Raw genomic sequence first — 13,763 nt, 5'->3', positions numbered from 1 at the left:
CTGAGGTCAAAGTATTCTCCCGCCTCAGCCTCCTGATTAGCTGAGACTACAGGTGTGTGCCACCACACCCAGCTAATTTTTGTATTTTTTTGGTAGAGTCGGAGTTTCACCCTGTTGCTCAGGCTGGTTTCAAACTCCTGGGCTCAAGCGATCCACCTGTCTCAGCCTCCCAAAGTGCTAGGATTACAGATGTGAGTCACCACAACCAGCCAAATTGGTCTCCAAATTGATGTACATTGGGGCTGTTTCTAATTTTTGATATTTGAGTTAGATTTTTTAAAATTAGATTTTAAATTGAGGGAAGAGACACAAAATAATGAAGGAAGAATTCTAGGTGGTGAAAAAGATTTATACATAAACAGAGACCACTAGTGTCTTTGTGTCTGACGGACTACTCTTGACTCTCCTAGGCCGTAGGATGAACATATTTATGAGGAGGGAGGTGGGAGAGTAATGGGTGTTTCTGCAGACCCTTGAGTCTATGTGTAGAATTGGGATGTGACTTAGGAACTGGGCATTTTTAACAGGGTCAGAGTGAAGCTGTCCATAGCCACTTCTTCTCCAATTAAAGATCTTTCAGGGGAGCAGGCTGCCACAGCTGTGAACATTGATCACACTCCGCTTCGGTAAAAATGCCTTCCTGCCTGTGCACAGACATCACCCTGTTGTATCCTAAATCCACCTGTTGTCATAGTTGTTTCTCTGGGCACCCCAGCCATAGTAAGAAATATGAAGTATTGGCTGGGCGCAGTGGCTTAGGCCTGTAATCCCAGCACGTTGGGAGGCCAAGACCGGTGGATCACAAGGTCAGGAGTTCGAGACTAGCCTGGCCAACATAGTGAAACCCTGTCTCTACTAAAAATACCAAAATTAGCTGGGCATGGTGGCATGTTCCTGTAATCCCAGCTACTTGGGAGGCTGAGGCAGGAGAATTGCTTGAACCCGGGAGGTGGAGGTTACAACGAACTGAGATTGTGCCACTGCACTCCAGCCTGGGCAATAGAGCGTGACTCCGTCTCAAAAAAAAAAAAAAAAAAAAAAAAAAAAAGAAGAGAAAAGACGTATTTGTGAAGTATTTGTGAAATAAAAGAAGAGGTTTGCTGGCTTGAGTAGAAAGTTGTGTCAGGGAGGAATGAGAAATGGGCCATTTGTTTAAGGCCACCCCCGACTAGCTCTTCCTTTTCTTTTCTTTTTTTTTGAGACGGAGTTTCATTCTTGTTGCCCAGGCTGGAGTGCAACGATGTGATCTCGGCTCACTGCAACCTCCGCCTCCCGGGTTCAAATGACTCTCCTGCCTCAGCCTTCTGAGTTACAGGCATGCGCCACCACGCCTGGATAATTTATTTTATTTTATTTTTTTACATTTTTAGTAGAGATGGGTTTTCTCCATGTTGGTCAGGCTGGTCTTAAGCTCCCAACTTCAGGTGATCCACTCGCCTCAGCCTCCCAAAGTGTTGGGATCACAGGCGTGAGCCACCGCGCCTGGCCAGCTCTTCCTTTTCATGTAAGCATGCTCTTAACTTTTCTGCTGGAGCTGGAGAAATTAGTTTTACCCAAGATTATGCAGCCATTTGCCAGTTGCATAATTTTGGGTAAGTTTCAACATCTCCAAGCTTCAGTTCCCCATCAGTCAAATGGGCATCGTAATTCCCACTTGGCACAGTGTTGGGAAGATTTATTGAGTCAATGTATGTGAAAGGGCCTATGTTTCATTTTACTTTTTTGCAAGGCCTTGTCAGAATGGAGTTTCTAAGGCAATGTGTAATCCAACCCAAGATAATAGATACCAAAATGTTCTATTCTTTCCTGGGATGTGACTGCCAATGTTAACCTCCCATACTCTCAGCCTTTGTGCTTTACTGAAACTATATCTGAAAGTTCATCGCCTTCAGGGAATTCATACAAAATTTCTTTACATTTGTATAGTACTTTATAGCTGTTAAAGAGACCTTAGCAACAATCATCTAATTTGAACCCCCTAGCAAACCTTCTGTGGCAAGGCACATTTTATCACCATGTTACAGATAACATAAATGAGGCTCAGAGAGAATGATATAAAGAAAATGAGGGCCAGGCACGGTGACTCATACCTGTATTCCCAGCATTTTGGGAGGCCAAGGCAGGAGGATCACTTGAGGTCAGGAGTTCAAGGCCAGCCTGACCAACATGTGAAACCCCGTCTCTACCAAAAATATGAAAGTTAGTCAGGTGTGGTGGTGCATGCATGTAGTCCCAGTTACTCATGAGGCTGAGGCAGGAGAATTCCTTGAGCCCAGGAGGCGGAGATTGCAGTGAGCTGCACACCACTGCACTCCAGCCTGGGCAAGAGTGAGAGACCTTGTCTCAAAAAAAAAAAAAAAAGATCCAGGTGCCATGTCTCATGCCTGTAATCCCAGCACTTTGGGAGGCTGAGATGGGTGGATCACCTGAGGTCAGAAGTTCAAGACCAGCCTGGCCAACACGGTGAAACCCCGTCTCTAGTAAAAATACAAAAATGAGCTGGGCATGGTGGCAGGTGCCTGTAATCCCAGCTACTCAGGAGGCTGAGGCAGGAAAATCACTTCAACCTGGGAAGTAGAGGTTGCAGTAAGCTAAGATCGTGCCATTGCACTCTCGCCTGGGCAACGGAGTAAGACTCGTCTCAAAAAAAAAAAAAAAAGAAACTGAGGCTCAAATAATAAACAGCAGAGACCAGGAGTAGATTACTTCTAGACTACTTCAAGACTAAAGAGATGAGAGGTAGCTTCCCTGACCTCAATCTGCCTAGGTTTGGAATTCTTTTTTTTTTTTTTTTTTTTTTTTTTTTGAGACGGAGTCTCGCTCTGTCGCCTGGGCTGGAGTGCAGTGGCCGGATCTCAGCTCACTGCAAGCTCCGCCTCCCGGGTTCACGCCATTCTCCTGCCTCAGCCTCCCGAGTAGCTGGGACTACAGGCGCCCGCCACCTCGCCCGGCTAGTTTTTTTGTATTTTTTTAGTAGAGACGGGGTTTCACCATGTTAGCCAGGATGGTCTCGATCTCTTGACCTCGCGATCCGCCCGTCTCGGCCTCCCAAAGTGCTGGGATTACAGGCTTGAGCCACCGCGCCCGGCCGCAGGTTTGGAATTCTTGAGTCTATTTCCCCAATCATGTTTTGCATCCTAGTAAAATGCATGCCACTTCTAAAATAATTTTTCTGTTGAAATAACAATAGCAGGCCGGGCGCGGTGGCTCACACCTGTAATCTCAGCACTTTGGGAGGCCGAGGCAGGTGGATCACCTGAGGCCAGGAGTTCGAGGCCAGTCTGGACAACATGGCGAAACCCTGTCTCTACTAAAAACACAAAAATTAGCTCGGTGTGGTGGTGGGCGCCTGTAGTCCCAGATACTTGGGAGGCTGAGGCAGGATAATTGTTTCAGCCCGGGAGGCAGAGGTTGCAGTGAGCTGAGATGGCACCACTGCACTCCAGCCTGGGCAACAGAGTGAGACTCCGTCTCAAAACAACAACAACAAAAAGAAATAATAACATCAGCAAAATACTTTATTGTTTGTAAAACACCTTAAAATTGATGGACTCATTTGATTCTTACAGTAGTCTCCTGGGTAAGTAGAGCAAACATGAGTTATTCTATTTTTCAGATGAGGAAATAGATGTTAGAATGGAGACCTGCCCAACGTCAAACAACTAAGAAGCAGAACTGGAACGGGAACCTGACTTTCTCGGCAGCAACTTCAATGCCTTCTTATAGGTTCATTATTGTTGTTATACTTTTATTATGCTTCTATTGTGCTGTGTAATTTGTTTTTAAAAATTCAAATTAGTTAACCTCTTGTAGACATTCATTGAAATACATTTGTTGAGCACCTGTGTAAACTGCTCACCATTTAGTTGGGAGAAAGGTAAATAAACAAAGTTACAAAGACAAAACATACTTTGCAATTTGGAGACTTAATAAATGTTTTTGATGACAGTGTGATGACAGCTTGTGAGTTAATATGAAGGCTCGGCATGGTGGCTCAAGCCTTTAATCCCAGTACTTTGGGAGGTCGAGGAAGGCGGATCATGAGGTTAGGAGTTTGAGAACAGCCTGGCCAACATGGTGAAACCCCATCTCTACTAAAAATACAAAAAAATTAGCCACGTGTGTTGGCGCGTGCCTGTAATCCCAGCTACTTAGGAGGCTGAGGCAGGAGAATCGCTTGAACCCAGGAGGTGGAGGTTGCAGTGAGCAGAGATCATGCCACTGCACTCCAGCTTGGGTGACAGAGCGAGACTCCGTCTCAAACAAACAAACAAAAAAACCACAATGGACTTCTGTAAAATAAGAGAGAAAGTAGCCACATGTATATATACCCATGTGCATAAGTTCCCTCCACACACCAGTGAAATCATCTGAATTTTACATTTCAATAAGTAACTGGCACCTTCTTGGCATATTAATCTGTAGGAAATTACAGGCTATAGTGTTGTGGTATATTATCAGAGAATGTCAAGTAGATTTCAGTATTATGTTACTTTGACGTCACTGCCCGGCATTGCTTTGGTCTTTTCCTTACTACTAATATAAATGATTATTTATAATAATTTCCTTTGTAAACAGCATATTCCTTGCTTGATAATAAAGACTTCACTTACTTCTGTCCTCTTGCTGTTTGGGGTCATGATTGGTGTCTGCTCACCCTTCTCAGTTCTCCAGAGCAACATGTGACCTGAAGCCAACTCGGAAAAAGAAGAAACAGGTCAAAGAAGAGAGCAAAGATTAAACAGAACAGTGTGTTTGGAGCACTCGATCTTGAATTAAAAAAAAAGCAAAGGAGTACAACTCCCCTGTGTAGTGAATTGATTTTACTCAGAGAGGTCTGGCTGTGGCCCTCGGCTACTGGGAGATGATCTCTAGGCCCCTGGAATGTCCTGCCCAATAGGAATGTCATTGTTTGCCTGAGGAGCTTGGCCACCATATGCTTGAATGATGTGATTTATAATGGGGGCTTTGAAACACGCCGTATCAGTTCCAGCCCCCATAGGGACTGGAGAGCAAAGGTCAGTCATGCAGGCAGCATGTGGTCAAGCTCCAGCAACGGCTCTGGACACCAAAGACTTGGGCAAGCTTTCCTGGTGGCAGCACTCGCAAGCACTGTCACACCTCGTAGCTGGGAGGGGCAGTGATGTCTGGAATTTCACAGGAGAAGGTGTCCAAAGTTTCCCGTGTGGCTCTTCCCAGACTTTGCCCTCTGGATCTCTTCCCTTGGCTGGTTCTGATGTGTACCCTTTTGCTGCAAAAAAAGTTTAATTACTTTGTCATAAGTATAGTGCTTCCCTGAGTACTGTGAGTCATTGTAGCAAATTATCAAACCTGCGGGGATAGTGGAACCAAACCCTGAACTGGCTACTGGTGTCTGAAGTGAGGGTGGCCTGGTAGAGGACTGTTCCTTACCCCCTGAAGTCTGGCCTGCCTCCAGGTAGTTGGGGTCAGACATCACTGCGTTTCCCAAAGCCTGCTTTTAGATTTAGATTTTGACGCTTTTGACACTTTCTAGCTTGGTTACGTCTCTCGGCTTCATTTTTTTTTTTTTTTTTAAGACGGATTCTCGCTCTGTTGCCCAGGCTGGAGTGCAATGGCACGATCTCAGCTCACAGCAACCTCCGCCCCCTGGGTTCAAGCGATTCTCCTGCCTGAGCCTCCTGAGTAGCTGGGGTTATAGGTGCCCGCCACCACGCCTGGCTAATTTTTTTTTTTTTTTTTTTGTAATTTTAGTGGAGACGGAGTTTCACCATGTTGGCCAGGCTGGTCTCAAACTCCTGACCTGCCTCGGCCTCCCAAAGTGCTGGGATTACAGGTGTGAGCCACCGCACCTGGCCGGCTTCAATTTTTCTAATCCTTAATTCGGGGATCATACTTGTCCTATTTTCTTCACAGGGTTAATTATGAAGATCAAAAATTAAATAGTGTATGTGTGAGAGAGCTATTGATAGCAAACAAGAACATGATATCTAAAACTGTAAAGGACCATCAAAAGGTATTACTTTTATTACAATGGAACTAAATGGTGGAGATAATGTGGTGAGGTACATGTGTTAGGTAAGGCTTTCTTCAATCATTCATTACACAAATAAAGATTGAATTTAGGTGTTGGGGAGATAAGTCAGGGCCCTGCTCTGTGGGGGCTTCTATTCTACTGAGGGAGAGAGAAAATAAAGAGGCAACTGAGGAGAATAATCAGACTGTGGTCATTGTTGTGTGGGAAGCAGAATGATAAGGTAACAATTCTGTTGGAAGGGGTGCCTCTCAAGACAGAGTGGCCAGAGAAGGCTCCTAAGAACTGATGTTTGAATAAAGAAGTTAGAAAAGAGAACAAGGGTATTTAGGCAGAAGGAATAGCAAAGGCAAAGGCCCTGAGGTGGGAAAGAGCTTGGTGTATGTACAGAACAGAGAAGAGATCTGTGTGTCTGGCCTGGGGATAAGGTTGGAGATATGCATGAGTCAGAAGAAGAAGGGTCCTTTTTTTTTTTCTTTTTCTTTTTTGAGACAAGGTCTCACTCTGTCGCACAGGCTGGAGTGCAGTGGGACAATCTCGATTCACTGCATCCTCGACCTCCCCAGCTCAAGTGATCCTCCCACCTCAGCCTCCCAAGTAGCTGGGACAATAGGTGTGCGCCACCATGACTGGCTATTTATTTGTATTTTTAGTAGAGATGGGGTTTTGTCATGTTGCCCAGGGGTGGGGCAAGTTCCTGGGATCAAGCTTATCTGCTCGCCTCAGCCTCCCAAAGTGCTGGGATTACAGGCATGAGCCACTGTGTTTGGCAGAGAAGGGCCTTATTCGCCAGAGAAAATATTTGGATTTTTAAGAGTGACATGAAGTTAGGGTAGTTTTAAGTAGGCAAGTGAGATGAACTGCTTTAAGAAGACACTCCAGGCTGGGCGCAGTGACTCACGCCTGTAATCCCAGCACTTTGGGAGGTGAAGGTGGGCGGATCACCTGAGGTCGGGAGTTCGAGACCAGCCTGACCAACATGGAGAAACCTCGTCTCTACTAAAAAAAAATACAAAATTAGCTGGGCGTGGTGGCACATATACCTGTAATCCCAGCTACTTGGGAGGCTGAGGCAGGACAATCGCTTGAACCTAGGAGGCGGAGGTAGCGGTGAGCCATTGCACTCCAGCCTGGGCAACAAGAGCAAAACTCTGTCACACACACAAAACAAAAACAAAAACACCCACACATACAAGAATACACTCCAGCTGCTGAACGGGAATGAGGGGAGGCAGGGAGACCTCACCAGGAGACTATGTAGGGAAGGAGCTGGCTGAGGAGAGATGGAGAAATGGTCATCTTCCAGCTATGCTTTAAGGTAGAACCAAAAAGCCTTGCTGATGGACTCCAGATGTTGGGGATGGGGTAGGCAAGGGGAAGAAAGGTTTGTCAGCTGCCTCCTCTGGGAGGCAGATGCTGAATGAGGAGTGTAAGAGGCCTAAAAGGGAGTGCCTATGAGAGGGGACAGGAAGCAGGGTTCAGCAAGGAGAGCCTCAGACTGAAATGCAGATAGAATCTTGGGCAACATATTGGGGAACTCCAGAGCAAATGTGTTTCATTAGAGGGGTTCGCATAAGGCAGAAATGTCCAGGCCCTAAGAGCCCCTCTACTCTGTTCAGTCACTGGCCAGGGCCTGATGAGAGGAGTGTGCCTTGGTTGGAAAACTGAGACAGATTCCTCAGCACTAACAGCTGGGGCTGACAGCTAACTGTCCTCCTTGCAGTTGTGCAGCAAGTTCTTTCTTGAAGACAAATCCAGGTGAGGCACCTTCATGGCTACCACAGTCTTCCTTTTGTACCATGTGGATCTACATTTCCACATACGTCGAGGGGTAGCTCTTCCGGGGTTTCAGTGGGCTCTTTTCTTGAAGGGACTTAGATAAGGGAGGTCAGTGGGATAACCACAGGCTGTTGCTGCAGTTGGTCTTGCAATAGGTAACATCATTTCCCTCCTCCATTATCCATTCTAAATTCCACTCTCCCTCTCTGCTAGAGATGACACCACTGTCATTTCTGCTGGTCTTGATAGCTTACCAAGCGGTGTAGCACAACCCTGATTCCTCAGAGGCTCTGAGTCCCTGATCACTTCACCCTTCACAGGCTGGGCTGCACTTGCCATTCAGGTTACCACTGGGCATGAAGAGTACCAAGAGGTGTCCAAGTGGCTCACCTGAGTTTCACACATATTCCTTCCTGCCTTATTGTCCAAGAGCAGTTCTAGCTCCTTTTGTTGATCAGGCTCCATATCCCTGCCCCAGGCTCAAACAGAGCTTCACCCCCCTCTAGAATACAGGCTGGAGCAGTATTCCCAGGCGTGGAATATGTTTGCCGCCAGAACCCTGCAGGCATTGTATTTTTTTTTTTTTTTTGAGACGGAGTCTCACTCTGTCGCCCAGGCTGGAGTGCCGTGGCCGGATCTCAGCTCACTGCAAGCTCCGCCTCCCGGGTTTACGCCATTCTCCTGCCTCAGCCTCCCAAGTAGCTGGGACTACAGGCGCCCGCCACCTCGCCCGGCTAGTTTTTTGTATATTTTTTTAGTAGAGATGGGGTTTCACCGTGTTAGCCAGGATGGTCTCGATCTCCTGACCTCGTGATCCGCCCGTCTTGGCCTCCCAAAGTGCTGGGATTACAGGCTTGAGCCACCGCGCCCGGCCACCCTTCAGGCATTGTAGTTCCTTCTTTGTGCATGCAAAATGCAGCATTTTGTCTTTTGTTTCATAGGCAATGACCTAGTATGCCCTTGACCACTGGATTCCAAAAAACTTTATGGAAGGGGCAAGTCCTGGAATCTTCAGAGAGTTTATGTCTCATTTTCTAGACTGCAAGTGTCTTCCCGAGGCTTTCAGGTGCCAGCCACCTCTTGCTATTCTCCAAAATTAGCCTAATGTCATTGATGAATGGAGCATTGTGATATTCTGTGGGAAGTCCAGATGATCTAGATCTTTTCTGAATGTATCATGACATAGACTGGGAGAGTTAACAACAACCCTAGGGGTGGGGGGAATCTAAATGAATATTGTCATCCAGTCCATGTGAATGCTGTTTCTGATTCTCTTTCCTGATCGAGATAAAGAAGAGTGAATTTGCCAAATCAATGGCCAAATGTCATGTACTTGAAGCCATATTTATATATTCTAGCTATGATACCACACCCAGCATGATCACTCGAGGCTTGAGCTGAGCTGGGAATCGTCTAGGGTTATTTCCAAGGATCCATGTGTTTTCTGCAGGGGCCAGGCTGGTGAATTAAACAGAGGTATGATACAGACCACGATCCTTGCATCCTTGAGGTACTTAAGGGTGGCAATGATCTCTATCTTCCATCTGGCATGAGATATTATTTTGTATTTGCTATCTTGGCTGGGTGAAGGGGAGAGGGACACAATTTCAGAGGCTTCCACTGACCTTCCCCACCATGATAGCTCTAATAGCATAAAGCAGGGGCCCCACATGGGGGCTTCCCCAACTGCTGAATATACCAATCCCAGTTATACATTCAGGGACTGGGGCAATGACCACCAGGTGTGGCCAGAGCCCTGGTGGACCCACTCGAAGCTGGACATCAGCCAGAATCCCCATTTTACCTGACCTATAGCCCATCATTGTAACAGGGGCCATTATGACATTTCGGGTCTTTGAATATCAGTGCCATTCAGGCCCTGTGTCTAGTAGTCTTCAACATGTCTGGATATTCCTCCTCTCCCAGGTGACAGTCAGCCAGGACTGGTGGAATTATTACAGTGCACACTTGCTGTGATGTTGCAGGGACCTTCCTCTTGGGGACTCTGCCACATTTTCCATTTCAGGTCTGAAAAATGTTGCAGGTCTAGGAAATGAGAAGGAATCATTACTTTTTTTCAGTGTTCTTAAAACATATATTTTATTTTAAATTGTGATAAAAACATAACATTTTTAACTGGGTGTGCATGTTTGTAGTCCTAGCTACTTGGGAGGCTGAGGTGGGAGGATCACTTGAACCCAGGAGGTCAAGGTTGTGGTGAGCAGAGACAGTGCCACTGCACTCCAGCCTGGGCAACAGGGTGAGACCCCGTCCCCAAAAAAGAAGAAAACCACACACAAAACAACATTGATCCTTACCAATTTGTAAGTGTACAGTTCCACAGTTTTAAGTATATTCACAGTGTTGTGCAGCTGAGCTCTAGAGCTGCTCATCTTGCAACACTGACACCCCATACCCATTAAACAACAACTCCAAATTTCTCCCTGCCCCTGGCTTCTGGCAACCACCATCCTACTTTCTGTTCCTATGAATCCGACTGCTTTAGATGTCTCATATAAATAAAATCATGCAGTATTTTTGTCTTTTTGTGACTGGTGTGTTTCAGTTAGCATAATATCCTCAAGGCTCATGTTGTAGTATGTGACAGGACTTCCTTCCTTTTTAAGGCTGAATAATGTACATTTCCCATTTTATTTATTCTTTCATCCATCAATGGACACTTGCGTTGCTTCCACCTGTTGGCTGTTGTGAATAACGCTGCTGTGAACATGGGTGTGCAAATATCTCAAGACCCTGCTTTCAATACTTTTGAAGTGGGATTGCTGGATCATATGGTAATTCCATTTTTAAGTTTTTGGGAACACTCAGACTGTTTTCCACAGCAGCTCACCATTTTACATTTCCACCAATACTGCACAAGGCTTCCAATTTCTCTACTTCAAGACTTTTTACGGGGGCAACTGTGCTCAGCCTATTCTTGCATTTGTTTGATTTGCCCTTGTTGGCTGTTAATTTTATCCCTAGGGATATCATGTTCTAGTAATCAACTTAATTTCCCCTTGACTGACTGACTGACTGATTTATTTATTTATTGAGACAAGGTCTCACTCTGTCACAAGGATGGAGTGCAATGGCACCAGCCTAGGAGGCTCACTGCAGCCTCCAACCCCTGGGCTCAAGAGATCCTCCCACCTCAGCCTCCTACGTAGCTGGAACTACAGGCACATGCAACTATGCCTGGCTAATTAAAAAAAAATTTTTTTTTTTTTTTTTTTTTAGAGACAGGTCTTACTATGTTGCCCAGGTTGGTCATGAATCCCTGGCCTTAGGTGATCCTCCCACCTTGCACTGGGATTACAGGCATGAACCGCACCTGGTCTTGACCAGCTCTTTGACTTTGCTGGTCATTAAGAGAATTGTGACCTCCTGGCTTCTATTGTTGCCACCTGGCCTTTATTGCTTGGCACTGGGGAGGGGATTGGTTATTTCCATTGCTATCAATAATCTCAGCTTTGTTATGACCTCTCCTATCTTCATCCCTGGCCTACGGAGGGGAGGCCCCACTGTCTGTACATCTCCCATTTTGTTTATTGATGCTGGTACCACCCTCACCAATGCCTCAGTAAAGGATGTGTGTCTTCCATGGAACATAATCCCATGGTGAGTCTTTAGACCTCAAATAATACATTCCAACACATCTACTTTCCTAAACTTTCAAATTTCTTCCTCCACTGCTGATGTGGAGGAAACATTGAAATTCAAGCATTTCAATTGTGCTGCATGGGTTATTACTTTTTCAAGGCTTTTAGGAGCACACTAATATTCATATATCTGAACTATTTTGTGGGGTCCTTGCTGGAGTGTAAATCCTGTATCCCAAGAAAGTGCCCCCAAATTAATAAACTTTCTTATCCAGGTTTCTATTCTGATATTCTCAAAACTCTAGGTCCGGCTGGGCACAGTGGCTCACGCCTGGAATCCTAACACTTTGGGAGGATGAGGCAGGTGGATCACTTGAGGTCAGGAGTTCGAGACCAGCCTGGTCAACATGGTGAAACCCCGTCTCTACTAAAAATACAAAAATTAGCCAGGCGTGGTGACAGGTGCCTGTAATCCCAGCTACTCGGGAGGCTGGGGCAGGAGAATCGCTTGAACTCGGGAGGTGGAGGTTGCAGTGAGCCAATATTGTGCCACTGCACTCCAGCCTGGGTGACAGAGCGAGGGAGACTGTCAAAAAAAAAAAAAAAAAACAACAGGTGGGGAGTGGTGGCTCACACCTGTAATCCCAGCACTTTGGGAGGCTGAGGTGGTCTGATCACGAGGTCAGGAAATTGACACCATACTGGCTAACATGGTGAAACCCCATCTCCTCTAAAAATACAAAAAATTAGCTGGGCGTGGTGGAGTGTTGCCTGTAATCCCAGCTACTGGGGAGGCTGAGGCAGGAGAATCACTTAAATCCAGGAGGCAGAGGTTGCAGTGAGCAGAGATAGTGCCACTGCACTCCAGCCTGGGGGACAGAACAAGACTCCATATCAAAAAAAACAAACAAAAAACAAACAAAAAAACAAACAAAAAACAAACAAAAAAAATTCTAGGTCCATAGGCACCTCCCCTGCTCCTGCTCCTACATGCTGGGTTTAGTTCCTTTCTTCCTTGTAAGGCCCAGCACGTTCTTGGCTCTGAATTACGTTGTGACTTATGCTCAGTTATTCTGGCAGCCAGAAGAGGAGTTGGGGCCGATCTGGAGGGACACTCCTGTTATGTTTCAGGGAGAGATCTCTGCGTTGCCTTTCCTGGGCAGCAGGTGGTGCTGGCTCTTAACAGAGAGGGGTGGGTCCTCTTAGCAGGGTATGTGGGGTCAGAGGATTCTGGGAACCAAAATTTTCAGGGATCTCCACCATCCAACGTACCAGATGTCCCCATTCTGTGTGTTGGAATCCTAGCCCAAGTTTTTTCAGCCAGGGCCTTGATCTTGACAGGGCGGATCTACCTTGGCTAAGGGTTCTAGCTACCTGCCTCAGCCTCAGTGGGGTGTTAGTTTTTGAAGCTCCTGGTTGCTATCAGTTTCTGAGTTCTATCTTTTACTGTTCTTCCATTGCAGGCGATCCCTTTGCTACCAAAGAAGCCCCTGGCCCTCACACTTAGTTTCAGTTGTTTGCTAACGGCCTTTCCTTCTCTCTGTACGATACCAGTGCAGCTGAGTAACAGCCAATTCCTTTGTCATTGTGTGCTTTGTTCTCCTGTGCATTTTTGGTGTGTTTTAATTTTAATGTTAAAAATGGACACACTGTAATTGCACATCCTTATGGGGTATAATTTACCTCTGTACTTTTCAAAGGCCTGAATCGTTTCACTGGCCAGGTGGTCCCTGCCATTAGCTCATTCTCATAAATTACCACCGGTGAAAGTTTTTCTTGCTGGAGACTGTTCTGGGTTCTATTATCTTTCCGTCAAATTCTGCTTGCAAACTGAAAAGTTCCTTTTTCAGTTCCTCTTTCCTGCAATACCTTATCAATCACAGCTAAGAAAAGCCTGTTGCTACTTCTAACATTCTGCCTGGAAGTCTCTTTAGCTACCTCCAACAAATTTATTAGGTATATTTTCTAGCTCCCAAGACACCACAGGTGACAGTTTTGTGAATGATTCTACCACCATATAACACGGGTGGTCTTTCTCCCGTCTCTGAGAGCAGTTTTCTCCCTGTTCATCCAGACTCTGTAACAGTCTCCTTGCTGCCCTTCTAGGCTGTCTGCTGCTGGGTCCTAAGATCAATGCCACTTGTTTCAGGTTTTAGTGAGGGCAGCATCCCACTTCCAAGAAACAATCTTTGTTCTAGTATCTATTGCTGAGTAACAAACCACCCCAAAACCTAGTGACTTAAGACAGCAATGGTTTGTTAGTTTCCCACAGTTCTGGGGGCTGACTGAGCAGCTAGTCTCTGGTCTTGCTTGTGTGCTGCTCCAGCTGTGTCTGACTGGAGGCTTGGATGCTGGGACATATCCATGTG

The sequence above is a fragment of the Theropithecus gelada genome, chromosome 1 (assembly GCF_003255815.1).
Source record: "Theropithecus gelada isolate Dixy chromosome 1, Tgel_1.0, whole genome shotgun sequence".
Lineage (NCBI taxonomy): Eukaryota > Metazoa > Chordata > Mammalia > Primates > Cercopithecidae > Theropithecus > Theropithecus gelada.
The sequence above is the reverse complement of the archived record's forward strand: the minus strand, read 5'-3'. Positions refer to the sequence as shown.